The 13,473-nt window shown below is 43.3% G+C and overlaps 1 protein-coding gene across 7 annotated transcripts in view; it reads right to left on the reverse strand.

The window, feature by feature from the left end:
* The window catches only part of LOC110204914 (netrin-4-like), a 64,810-nt gene that overhangs the window by 25,406 nt on the left and 25,931 nt on the right, over window positions 1–13,473 (reverse strand). The window lies entirely within an intron of this gene.

Here is a 13,473-nt window from a genome sequence, read left to right on the forward strand (position 1 = left end):
ACTTCCTTTCTCAGTTTCCTCATCCAGAAAATGAAGGATGTTGCAATTACTCCAGAATTTTAGCATTAGAAGAGACTTCATAGGCTGTTCCATAACCCATATATGACTAAGAATCCTTTCCACAACATCCACAATAACTCGTCTTCTAGTCTTAGCTCCAAGAGTAGCAATAGTGGGGAAACCCAATGGGCTAACCTCCAAAGGTAACCCCTTCCACTTTCAGACTGTTCTAATGGTCAGGAAGTTTTTCCTTATATCAAATCTACATCAGCCTCTCTTCAACTTTACCCCCTTTGCTCCTAGTCACACCCTTTGGGAACAAATAAAATAAATCTAATTCTTCTTCCTTATGATCAGCCTTTAAATATTTGCAGACAATTATCATGTTCCTCTTAAGTCTTCCTCTCAGGCTAACCATACCAAGTTCCTTCAGCTAATTCTTTTTTTTTCCTTTTTTTCTTCTCTCTTTTTTTTTTTTGGCAATTGGGGTTAAGTGACTTGCCCAGGGTCACACAGCTAGTAAGTGTCAAGTGTTTTGTCTGAGGTCAGATTTGAACTCAGGTCCTCCTGACTTCAGGGCCAGTGCTCTATCCACTGAGCCACCTAGCTGCCCCCCTTCAGCTAATTCTTACATGTCACTCTCTGTTCTTTTCACCATCTTGAATGCCTTTTTTTGGCCATGACTGTCTGTTGTTTATGAAATATGGTGCCCGGAACTGAACATAGCACTCTTCCCAGAATACAGAAGAAAGGGACTATTACCTCCTTTGTTCTGGACTCTATCCTGTGATTAATGCAGACTAGAGAAGAAAAAAAAAGCACTAACTTCTTTGGCTGCCACATCCCTCTGTTGACATGTATTATTCTGAGCTGAGTCATTCTAGAGCAAGTCACTTAATCCTCTCAATGCTCTAAACAATATTCTAAAACTATGAATTACAGTAGGAGTGGCAACCTGCACCAGGAAAGAGAATTTCCTCACCAAGAGTTCCCTGTGGAGAACTCTATATTCCCCACTATCATTTTATACAATTTGTCCTACTGTTCTAGCCTGGTGGGATATTCTTAGATACTGAATCTGACATGTTCCTAGTTGGCTTCCCCTCCCCCCCAAGGTTGAGAAGCATGTCATCCATGCCTTCAATCAATCACGGAGAAAAGCATTGACTCGGCTGATCTCCAAAGTCACTTCAAGTTGACATTCAAAGGTCCAAATGTAAAGCACTATGCAAGTGTATACTGTTGCTATTGTAAATTTAGCAGATAGTTTCAATTCATTTATTTTCAAGATTTCTTTCTTTCTTCCTTCCTTTCTTTCTGATTGGGGTTAAGTGACTTGCCTGGAGTCACATAGCTGGTAAGTATCTGAGGCTGGATTTGAACCCAGGTCCTCCTGACTCCAGGGCTGGTGCTATATCCATTGCACCACCTAGCTGCTTGTATTTTCTGTCTTTCCTTCTTCTTTCTTTCTTTCTCCCTTTCTTTCTTTCTTTCTTTCTTTCTTTCTTTCTTTCTTTCTTTCTTTCTTTCTTTCTTTCTTTCTTTCTTTCTTTCTTTCTTTCTTTCTTTGCTTTTTGGTGAGGCAATCGGGGTTAAGTGACTTACCTAGGATCACACAGCTAGTAAGTGTCAAGTGTCTGAGGTCAGATTTGAACTCAGGTCCTCCTAACTCCAAGGCCAGAGCTCTATCCACTGCACCACCTAGCTGCCCCTATTTTCAAGATATTTATTAATGACATATTTATATTTGCAAGTCATGCATCTAGGCACTAGGGATACAAGTTTAAAAATGACCCAATTCCTGTCATTAAGAAGCTTCCAGTTTAAGATGTATATACAAGTAACACAAGGTGAAATGGAATGCCTTTTTTATATCAGATGTAAGTCGACTTCTTTTCACTGTCCACCCTTTCTTTGCTCCTGGTCATGTCCCTCTAACGTATGCTAGATGACACAGTGAATAGAGGACTGGGCCTGGTGTCAAGAAGATCTGAGTTCAAATCTGGCCTCAGGAACAAGTATGACCATGGACGAGGAACTTAACCTTTACCTGCCTCAATTTCCTTCATCTGTAAAATGGGGATCATAATAGCACCTACCTTCCCAGGTTGTTGTGAGGATCAATAAGACAATATTTGTAAAAGGTGCCTGGAACACAGTAGGTGCTTAATAAATACTCGTTTCTTTTTCTTCCCCCTTCCTTCCCTCTGGGACTAGAACTAACTAAAAAACTAAAAATAACCCTTCTAATGCCTGAATCTAATCCTTATTTCATATAAGCAAAGGAGAGATCCAGACAAGGTGCAGGAAGGAAAGACTTCATGATGGAGATGGAGTGAAGGCTCAGATGCAGAGGAAGAGAAAGGATTTCAGCAGGCAGAGAGGAGAAAGGAGATTGTTTCCAGGCATATGGAAATTTATTAAAATATATATATTACATATATATATATATATATATTACATATATATATATATATATAAAATATATGTGTGTTTATACACACACATACACTCATATATATATATATATATATACATACATACATATTTATTTATTTATAAAAGAAAGGCAGTATGGTAAAGTGAATAGAGGGCCAGCTTTAGGGCCAGAAGACCTGAGTTCAAATCCTGCCTCTGATACAGCCTAGCTGGGTGATCCTGAGCAAGTCACTTAATCCTCTTTAGCGCTCTAGGCAACTCTCCAAGACCATACTGAGAGTGGAGGTGGCAACCTGCCTTGGTGGAGGGAGCTTCCTCATCCAGGAGTTCCCCATAACATTGAAATCACAGGCCTGGACCCCATGCCTATCTATTAAAAGCTAAGCCTGCAGAGGGCAGTATTTAATGTAGAATGAACTTCTAAACACTGGTAGGGGAACTATCATTGATGGTAGAAAGCAATCCTCTGAATATCCAAGTCATGTCATTAAAGTATGGAGAATGTTAGAGCTGTAGGAGGCATCAGAGGAAGGCTGGTCTAACCACCTCCCAGATTAACAAACAGAGGGGACAAAGCATTTACCCAAAGCCACCCAAGTAGCAAGCAGTTGAGGTGGGGTTAGAAACTTCTTACTTGAAATCTGACATTCTAGGTTCTGTGTCCCTTTCCAGCTCTGACATTCCAGGTTCTAAGGCCCGGTCCTTTACTAAGGTATGGAGAAAATATACAGACTTACAGAAATGTTTCATTTGGGGGTAACCACACATGCAGAGCTATAACTAAGGCCCCTTCCATCTCTGATCTTCTAGCATCTAAGACCCCTTCTAGCTTTGACTTTCTAGGTTCTAAGGTCCCTTCCAGCTCTAACCTTCTAGGTTCTAAGGCCCCTTCCAATTTTGATCTTCTAGGTCCTAAGGTCACTTTTAGCTCTGACTTTCTAGGTCCCAAGGTCTCTTCCAGCCCTGAAATTCTAGGTTCCAAATTCCCTTTCAGCTCTGACATTCTAGGTTCTAAGGTCACTTCCAGCTCTGACAATCTGTGTTCCAAGGACCCTTCTGGCTCTGAAATTTCAGGTTTCAAGATCTCTTTCAGTTCTGATATTCTAAGTTCCAAGATCTGTTCCAGCTGTGAAATTCTAGGTTCCAAGATCTCTTTCAGTTCTGACCTCCTATGTTCTAAGGCCCCTTCCAGTTCTGACCTTCTAGGTACTAAGGCCCCTTCCAATTCTGATCATCTAGGTCCTAAGGTCACTTTTAGCTCTTTCTAGGTTTCAAGATCTCTTTCAGTTCTGATATTCTAGGTTCCAAATTCCCTTCCAGCTCTGACATTCTAGGTTCTAAGGTCACTTCCGGCTCTGACAATCTGTGTTCCAAGGACCCTTCCAGCTCTGAAATTCTAGGTTCTATGTCTCCTTCAAGCTTAACATTCTATGTTCTAATATAAATATAATAATCCAGTATTTTGTGAACGTCAACTATGTGTCCCACTGTCCCAGGACAATTGCACCCCCCAACAAGACTGTCTTCTGGGCCATCACCCCTAGCATTATCATCTGTGCCTCCACCATTGCCACCCAGCCTCCCTTAATCAATTTTCCCCCAGATAAAAGAATTCCTCATTTATAGCTCTATACATACCCATGTGGGAAACTAGTAATATGAAGCACTGTATGTCAAGTGTCAAACAAGAGTCTGGACACTCAGTGCTTTCAGAGGTTGGAAGACACAGAAGTCATCATAGAGTTGACTGGCCAGAGAAGACTTCAAATAGAAGGCGGAGCCTTGAACTGAGTTTTTAAAAGATGGGTAGTAATACAACTGAGGAAAGGAGATGACATTCCAGGTGAGGGAATAGTAAGGAAAGCCTTGGAGGTCCAACTAAGCATGGTGCATATAAGAGAAAGGAGATGGAGCAACATGGCCAGAATTGAGTTTACCCGAAGGCAAGCAATGCAAGAGAAAGTGGGAAAGGTAAGATGAGGCCAGATTAAGGAAGACCTTGGAGGCCAGGCTTAGGAGTCTTGACTTTATCCTTAGGCAAAGAGGGTTTTTATGATCCAACATACCCTGCTAGAGCAGCAGACATAAATGGGAGAGACATGGGGGGAACACTCTCCCACAAATTCCTTGGGGTTTGGTATCAATCCCCTGCCTCAGAACACAGCACCTCATATGAGACTTCTAGTTGTCCAGACTGACAACTGACTTCCAAGGTTGTGGTGGGAAGGGGCTGAGGAGGATGGCCAGGGAACCATCCGTCTACATGTGGGGAGATGGAAAGGAGGCAGGGAGGGGGAGGGAGAGGGAAAAGGAGAGGAAGAGATTTATTGTCCTGTATAGAGAAGGAAAGCCTGGGGGGAAGTGAGGGGCAAGGTCACACAACTAAAGCCACAAAAGCTGCAACTAAGACCCCAAGTGTCCTGATTCCCAAGGCAGTATTCTAGATTTCCAGGGATGCTTTTACAGAAGAATCCTGACCAGAAGAGTAACCAGTTCTATGGCAGCCAAGGGGCCAATGGCTGCCCTTGGATTTCACCTCCTACCCTTGTGGGAATGTTGCCTTGGTTTGCTGTGGCTCTGGCCCAGGCTACCAGAATGCTTGAAATTCTCCTCTGGCAATCCAGGTTCAGATGAAGGTTCTCCCAGGCCAGCCAACTCCTATTGATTCATGTTGCCTGTGTTGAGGCCACAGGACCACTTTGTAAAGCCACTAGTCATGAAAGGGCCAGCCATTTATGTCAGGGTTGGTCCTGCCTTTGACACCAACTGGCTGTGTGATCCTGGGCAAATCACTAAGAGACTTCGGGGACACTATATATACATTTATGTATGTGTATGTGTGTGTATGTGGTAGGAAGGAGAGACAGAGATTATCATCTATTATCATAGATTGATAGAGATACATAGATGATAGAAATGAGAGAGAGCTGGAGAGAGAGAGAGAGAGAGAGAGAGAGAGAGAGAGAGAGAGAGAGAGAGAGAGAGAGAGAGAGAGAGAGAGAGAACTTCTTACACTTACTACTGGTGTGATCTTGGGCAAATTATATAACTTATGTGGACCTCATCTGCAAAACGAGAGGGTTCAACCAGATGATCTGAGCTCTCTTCCAGCTCCAAATAGCAGATCCTTTTGCTATTCAAGCAGTAGCACCTCAGAACCTCAGTTTCTCCATTTGCAAAATGGGCACAATAATGCCTATACAACCTGCGTCACAAGGCTGTTGTAAAGACCAACTGAGTGATATGTGAAAAGAACCAATTTTTCCAAATTGATTTCACCTCAGTCCTTTTCATACATTCTGCATTCCCACCCAAATGGCCTCCTTGGGCTCCCCACCCATGGCATTCCATCTCTGGCCTCTGCTTTTTCACCAGCTTCCTCCATTACCTGAAATATTCTCCCCTGCACCTTCACCTCTTGGAATCCCAAGCTTCCTTCAACATTCATTTTTTGTGCTGGTCTCTATAAAAGGACCTTCCCATTCACCCCTGTGCTTTTCTCTTGTTGCCCAATGAAACTGCTTTGTATATATTTTGTATTTATTTATTTGTAGCCATGTTGTATCCTCCAAATAGAATATAAGCTCTTTGAGGGAAGGAACTTTTTCATTCTATTCTTTGTATTTCCAGCACCCAACATGGCACCTGGAACAGAGAAGTGTTTAATAACTATACTTTGTTGTTGAATGGCTGTACATCGGAAAGAAGTTTAGATTGCTCATTCATTCACTCCATTCATTCAATGAACTAGTTAAGTTCCCAATAGAAAAACTTCTCTTTGTGCCAGTAAAAAGTATGGCGGAACAAGCAGAGAACAAAGTCAGAAGTTTTGGGTTCTAGTCTCAGCTCTGTCATTACCTAGGTGTGTCATCTTAGGCAAATTCCTCCCTTCTCTGGGCCTCAATTTCTCCCTCTATAAAATGAAGGGGCTGGATTGGACAATCTCTTCCAGCTTTGAAAGTTGTAGCATTCTAACTTTGAACTGGTCTAGGAAGCTCTTTAAAAGAAGTTGACTCCCTTTCATATGTGGAAAAGCAAAGCAAACCCCAGGCTAAAGGAGCCACAAGGTCATTAGATCCTCAACAACATTCATAAGTGTTTCTAACAAAATAAAAGGCCATCTTCTGGAAAGAAAACCATCATATTTAAAACCACAAGATGAAAGTAAACCAAAGCATCCATTAAGTAATTAAAAATAACCACCATACAGTCATTAAGCAGTTAAGTAATAAAATAAAACCACTCACCCCCTTAGCCTCTAGCTCCAGCCAGAACATTTCAGGAAAGTTCTAATGAAAATGCCATCAGCCTCTGTTTCAAATCATAGGATCTCCAAGTTGGAAGAAGGGACTTTGGTGTTTTTGCTACTTAGATCTGCTCTTCTGGTTCAACCCCTACACTTAACAAGTGGTGATCCAATCTATGGCTGAAGACCTTTAGGGTTGGGGAGCTCTCCATCCCCTGAGGGGACCCATTATACCCTCTGGCCAAAATCCAACCAAGCCCACTTAAATTGCAGCTTCATGAGCAAGACCCCTCTTCCTATTACCAACTCAAGGAGACTAGAAGGGAATCTCATTAGGATCAGACAGAATTCCTTTGATCAGCTGAGGAAGAGATTTTTCAGTAATTATCAGACAAGGAGAATTTGAAGGCTAGATGTGGTTTCGAGCCAAAGGATGTGGAAACATTACCCTTGTAGGTTCTCTTCTCTCTTTTCCATTGTGGATTTAGACATCTCCAGTCAGGGGCTGAACAGGGTGCATTGAATTAATGAATAAATTTTGTTGGTTTCTCTCTCCCTCCCTTCCCTCCCATCCTTCTTCCTTCCTTCCTAAATGTGGTACCCAGAACTGAACATGGTACTCCTCATGTGGTCTGGCCAGAATACGGCCATTGTCTCCCTCCTTCAGGACACTATATATCCCTTAATGTAGCCCAGGATAACATGAGATTTTTTGCTGGGTGCTAAATTTTGACCCCTTATGGAAGAAAGAACACCAGACTTCAAGGCTGAAATGTTGATGCCAGTTTTGGCACTTACTACTAGCTCTGGGACCTTGTGCAAGTCAGAACATTGTAGGACTTTAGACTGGGAAGGAGTCATTCAGTTCAACTCCTTCATTTTTACAGAAGAGGAAAGCAGAAACCACTCTGCCAAATTACAGAGTTGGAAGAACCTCAGAGGTCATTTAGTCTGGTATCTGTATCTGACCCAGAATCACATTGACAGCATTAGTGATGAGACTTTGTTGAAGAAAGACTTCCGGTGAGGGGGATCCACCGCCTTCCAAAGCAGTCCATTCCACTCTTGGAAAGTTCTGTTGAGTAGAGTTTCCATATATCAAGACTAAATATGTCCCTCTGCAAGTTCCTCTCTAGCTTTTGAGGTTCAGAAGAACACCTCTAATCCTTTCTCCACATGGCAGTCCTTCAAATACCCCAAAACATCTATCATTAAGTCTTTCTTCTCCAAGCTAAATATCCCCAATTCTTTCAACAGATCTTCATATGACATGGTTTCTATTCATTCATTCATTCATTTCATCATTCTTTCATTCAATGAACAGTCACTTTCATCTGTATATGTTCCAGTCTATGGCCTTGAGGCAGCTAGGTGGCATGTATGAATAGAGCATGGAGCCTAGATTTAGGAATTCACATATGGCCTCAGACACTGATTAGCTGTGTAGCCTTGGGCAAGTCACTTAATCTCTGTCTTCCTCAGTTTCCTCAACTGTAAAATGGGTATAATAATAGTACCTACCTATCAGGGTTAAGATTAAATGAGATAATATTTGTAAAGTACTTAGCACAACACCTGGCTTATAGTAGACACTTAATAAATGCTTATTTCCTTTCCTCCCCCCTTCCTTCCTCCTCCCTCCTTCCTCCCTTCCTTCCTCCTTCCTTTTTTTCTTTTCTCTCTCCCTTCCTTCCTTCCTTCCTTCCTTCCTTCCTTCCTTCCTTCCTTCCTTCCTTCCTTCCTTCCTTCCTTCCTCCCTTCCTTCCTTCCTCCCTCCCTTCCTTCCTCCCTTCCTTCCTCCCTCCCTTCCTTCCTCCTTCTTTTTTTACTTTTCTCTCTCCCTCCCTTCCCTCCCATCCTTCTTCCTTCCTTCCTTCCTAAATGTGGTACCCAGAACTGAACATGGTACTCCCCATGTGGTCTGGCCAGAATACAGCCATTGTCTCCCTCCTTCAGGACACTATATATCCCTTAATGTAGCCCAGGATAACATGAGATTTTTTGTCACCATAATACACTGTTGACTCATATGGAGCTTTCCATCTACTTAGGACCCCAGATGTTTTTCAGACAAGCTGCTACCTAATCATGTATCCCCCGTCTTGTACTTGTGAAGTGCATTTTTCTGTACCCAGGTGTAAAATTCCATGCTTTCCCCTGTTAAATAAATGTCATCTCATTCTATTCAACCCTCATTCTAGGTTGATGAAATATTTTGGGGATCTGGGGCCTATTATCCAGTCTATCCTTCTTCGATTTATGTTATCTATAACTCTGATAGGCTTATCTTCCATAACTCCATTCAAATAATTGATGAAAATATTGAACACCATGGTATGGAGGCCTCCATAAGATCCTTAGGGCATTTTACTAGCATCTTCCAAGTTGTAATTGAAGTATTACAGTTTGGGGGTCCTCTCACTCAGCCCGTTTTGAATCCATTTCACTCTGCTAATATCTAGCCAACATCTCCCCCTCTATCCACAAGGGTAATATGTATAATGAGATACCTCATGGTAAAGAAATGTGGACCATGGGCACAAAATGGTGGAGAATCACTGCACTAGATGACCAGTAAGGACCCTCACTGCTCTAGATCTATGATCCTAGTCAAGTCTTCCTTCTCTTTGCTGTTCTTGTACCCACCCACTCCCCTCTACTTAAACCCTACTTCCTGGTTCTGTCCAAAACTGAAAGTGTTGAAATACCTAAGGGAATGTTCTCTTAGGGCTCCTGCTCCACCAGGAGAACCCATGGGTTGGACACCAGGAGATCTGGGCTCTGGCCACATGTCTGCCACTAACTTGCTGTGTAACTTTGGGCAAGTCACTTCTCCTCTGCAGCCCTCAGTCCCTCTCAGATCCCATGGTCTGTAATTCTACTTTTTATGCTAGGTTTTCTTCCCAAAAGCCCCCAAAGGGCATTGCCATCCCTGTCCCAGCTAGAAGCATGGAGTCTCTGAGTAGGAAGGGACCTCAGAAGCCATCTAGCCCACTCTGAACTTGAACAAGAGTCCCCTCCATCACAGCCCCAAAAAGGGGTCATTCCTCTGTTGATTGATTGAAAAATTTCATGAAGAGGGAACCCACTCTCTCTTAAGGCAGATCCCATAAGCCTGCCTTCCAGCCCAGTGTGTGTGTGTGTGTGTGTGTGTGTGTGTGTGTGTGTGTGTGTGTGTGTTTTCTGCATCATCATCGAGAACAGCAGCCTTGGGGGCCACCCACCCTGGCACAAGCTGGATCAGATAGGGTGAAAATTCAGCTCAAGGATTAGCTGCAGACTGCAGAGGCATGTGGAAAGTCCAGATTATTTGCAGGGTGAGGAGAACTGGGGCCAAGTCACCTAGCCTGAGGGCAATAGGAAAACAAAGGCTCTGGCCCAGCACCCAGGACCACAGTCTGCAAAGTGGTCAAACCTGGGAGGTTTGTCTTCAGTGGTTGCAACTGTCCTTCCCAAGCTGCTCCTGTATGGTACAAAGAGCACTGATTGCAACCTCACAGGCTCCGGGTTCAAATCTCACCCGACACTTATTCCCTTTGTGACCTAAGTTTCTTCATGCCTACATGCTCACCCTCCAGATGCTGTCTAACTTACATCTTTTTCCTCCTTCCCACAGACCCTAAACCTACTCTTAGAAAAGGTTATGGATCGAGATAATACATAGTATGCTGAACCCAAGATTGGGAAGACCTGGATACGAATCCCACTTCTCAATGCCCATCAACTGTGTAACTACGAGTAAGTTGCTCTCTGAGCCTCAGTTTCTCATCTGTAAAATGGGAATACCAATATCTACAGCACCCACCTCAAAGGATTGTTGTGAAGCTAAAATGAAATGACGTTAAGTCAAATGTTTGACAGGCTTTTGCCCCAAAACGGCAGATTATTAGAAGAGCCAGGGCAAGTCTTCTAGGACATTGGATGAATTCCCTATGAAGAATTTATGGAAAGACAAGAGCATGGAGGGGTTGTGATCTGCCCCTCTCCCAGGGGAACAGGAATTCTCAGCCTCATCTCTGATCCTGGGAGGAAGGAAAGGCTCTGTTGCCCGCGCAAGGGATTTCAAGCATCTGTGAGTAAATAGCAGAAGATATTTTAAGGGATCATTTGGCTGGAGGTGGCCAATTGCCTAAATATATATATATGTGTGTGTGTGTGTGTGTGTGTGTATGTATGTATGTATACACACACACATACATATATGTATGTATGTAAGTATGTATACACACACATATAGTGTAAGGAAGGATTTCCTATGGCTGAAAACGTCAAAAATGGAACCAGCCATTTGAGGAGGCAGTAAGCCCCAGGGTCACTTTAGAGCTTGGATGTTCTTGGGAAAAATTTCTGGCTTTTTCAGTTCTGTTTTCCTTGATCTTACAGATTGTCTGTTGCCTGATCGTGCCTCTTCCTACCTGGTGACCTCCCCCTTCCCCCCCAACCTCTAGTCTGAATCCTCCCTCACTGGAAACTTCTATGCTTGGAATATCCCAGGTTAGAATCTGCCATGGGCAGACTCCCCTCAATGAGATCAATGTCCTCCTTATAAAATCATCTGGGTATGATAGAGGAGAGGCCAGATTGCGGGAGGGAGTAATCAGAAGCAAACACTTCTAAGGGTCAAAAGAGAGAATGGAATAAATGGGGGGCAGGATAGAATTAAGGGAAATATACAAAAAATAATCTGGGTTACTCTGATCACAGCAGCCTAGATTCCTGAGGTGACCCAGATGCTATAAAAGCAGAATCCCAGGAGTCCTAGAACATCATGCCAGGGCTCCCTGGTGATTTCTCTGGGTCACATCTTTCTGTTCCTTCCTTTTTGGAGTTCCGTTTTGGAGGTGATAGTCTTTAGCCTCATGTGAGTGAAATCAGTGGATTTTACTCTGTGTCCTATCTTTCCCTGCATTGACTATTCTCCATGCCTGGAGTGGACTCTCACTTATATATTCCTTTTTCCCTTAAAAATTCCACCCAGGTGATATCTTCCAAATGAAGTTTTTCCTAATCTCCCAACTTCTAATGCCTTCCCCCTAGAAAAAAATCATATTGTACTTATTTCTTTTATACTTTGTACTTAATTTCACTCATACTTTGTACTTATTTGTGTATGTCTCCCCAGTAACATGTAAGCTCCTTGAGGGCAGGCCATGTTTCATTTTTATTCTTGCTAACTACTGGAGGCGGCTGAGTTGAAGTCTCCCTTGCTTTCCAGTTGGCAAACAGCCTGATCAGATTCACTGGCTCTGCCCGACAATATTTCCATCGTTTGCAGCAGGATGGCCCCCAGGGAGCGCAACAAAAGTCCTGCCACAGTTCTTCCTCTGTTTAGAAACTGGAGCCAGGAATGGCCTTGTGACAGAGTCCTCACTGGGCAGAGAGGAATGTTTGGGAACTTAGCAGTCACCAGTAACACAAGCTTGTTTATAGAGCTACTGCTCAGAGCAAGTTTCTGCTCTTGCCAACAAGGGAGGAGCCCTGTGGGAAAATAGGACTCAACCCAACATCTCAGGAGGCTCTAGCTACCCCAGCCACAGATTGGCTGCTTTGGGTTACTGAATGTCATGATGCTCGAACACAGCTCTGTTCACTTGCCCCCATTCTATCTGAAAAGGTAAGGGGGGAGATTAGGGGGCACCACATGACTTTCCCCTCATAACCCGGTGCACAGAAGGGCTAAATATAAGATTAATTCAGGACTACCAACTTGCCTATCTTACAAAATACAAATGGAAAAGAGGTTGCCTGTTGATGGAGAGGTTTTGCAGATGTGCCTATTTGCAGATAGTATTGTGCCAACTACCTAGATCCTTGGAACATTACAGGTCATCTCAATAAAACCAATGTTCATTTAAAAGAGACCAGCCTAGACACCCACACTAGAAACACAAAGTGGATGGAGAATGAATATTACCCAGATTATAACAAGTAGCTGGATAAGCAGCTACTCTATCAGTATATATACTTTGGACAAGTATTGCAAATAGACAATTTGCTGGAACCAGAACTGATTAGGGAGGACATACATAGAGGTCATAGACTCAGAGCTGGAAGGGACCTTAAAGGTCATTGAGTCCGACACCTTCATTTTGCACATGAGAAAACTGAGGCTAAAGTGACTTTCTCAGGGGGATACAGCAAGCATCTGAGGTAGAATTCAAACCCAAGTCTTCCTCACTCCAGAGCCCATGCAGCCTCTCACAGAGAAGAGACCGAGCTGGATTACATTTAGAAGTTGGTCATCAAACATTTATTCAGCACTTACTATAAACCAGGAACTGCTAAGCACAGGGGATACAGAGAAAGACAAACCATGGCTCACTACCATAAAAGCACGTCTTTTCCCACCTCCTGGGGATCTTCCAGGGCCATAAACTGTGGAATACCACCCCAGCACAATTATCGTTGCAAGTGATCTAAAAGGACAACCTAAAGACTCTTCGATGGGTCCAAGCAGGCTTCAGCATATTGCCCAGGATCACCTTCCTGCAGGAAGTACTGTAAAATGCATGAATCAGTCTTAGTTTGTTGGCTATATGAGAACAGCTGGCAGGCCAGATCTGGCTTTGGTCTGCCAACCCCTGGATAGAGCCCTGGACCCACCAAACCTGAGAAGGCATTTTTTTGGGTCACATCTGTGATTTTATTAGTACACAGAACTCCCAGGGAGAAAAATTCCCTCTACCAATGCACACTGGAATCTACTCTGCAACTTACAGTCTGTGAGAATTGACTGAAGCACTAAGAGGCTAAGTGACTTGCCCAGGGTCACACAGCTAGTAGTGTCA

Source organism: Phascolarctos cinereus, unplaced genomic scaffold (genome assembly GCF_003287225.1).
Source record: "Phascolarctos cinereus isolate Bilbo 61053 unplaced genomic scaffold, phaCin_HiC Scaffold_4;HRSCAF=312, whole genome shotgun sequence".
NCBI lineage: Eukaryota > Metazoa > Chordata > Mammalia > Diprotodontia > Phascolarctidae > Phascolarctos > Phascolarctos cinereus.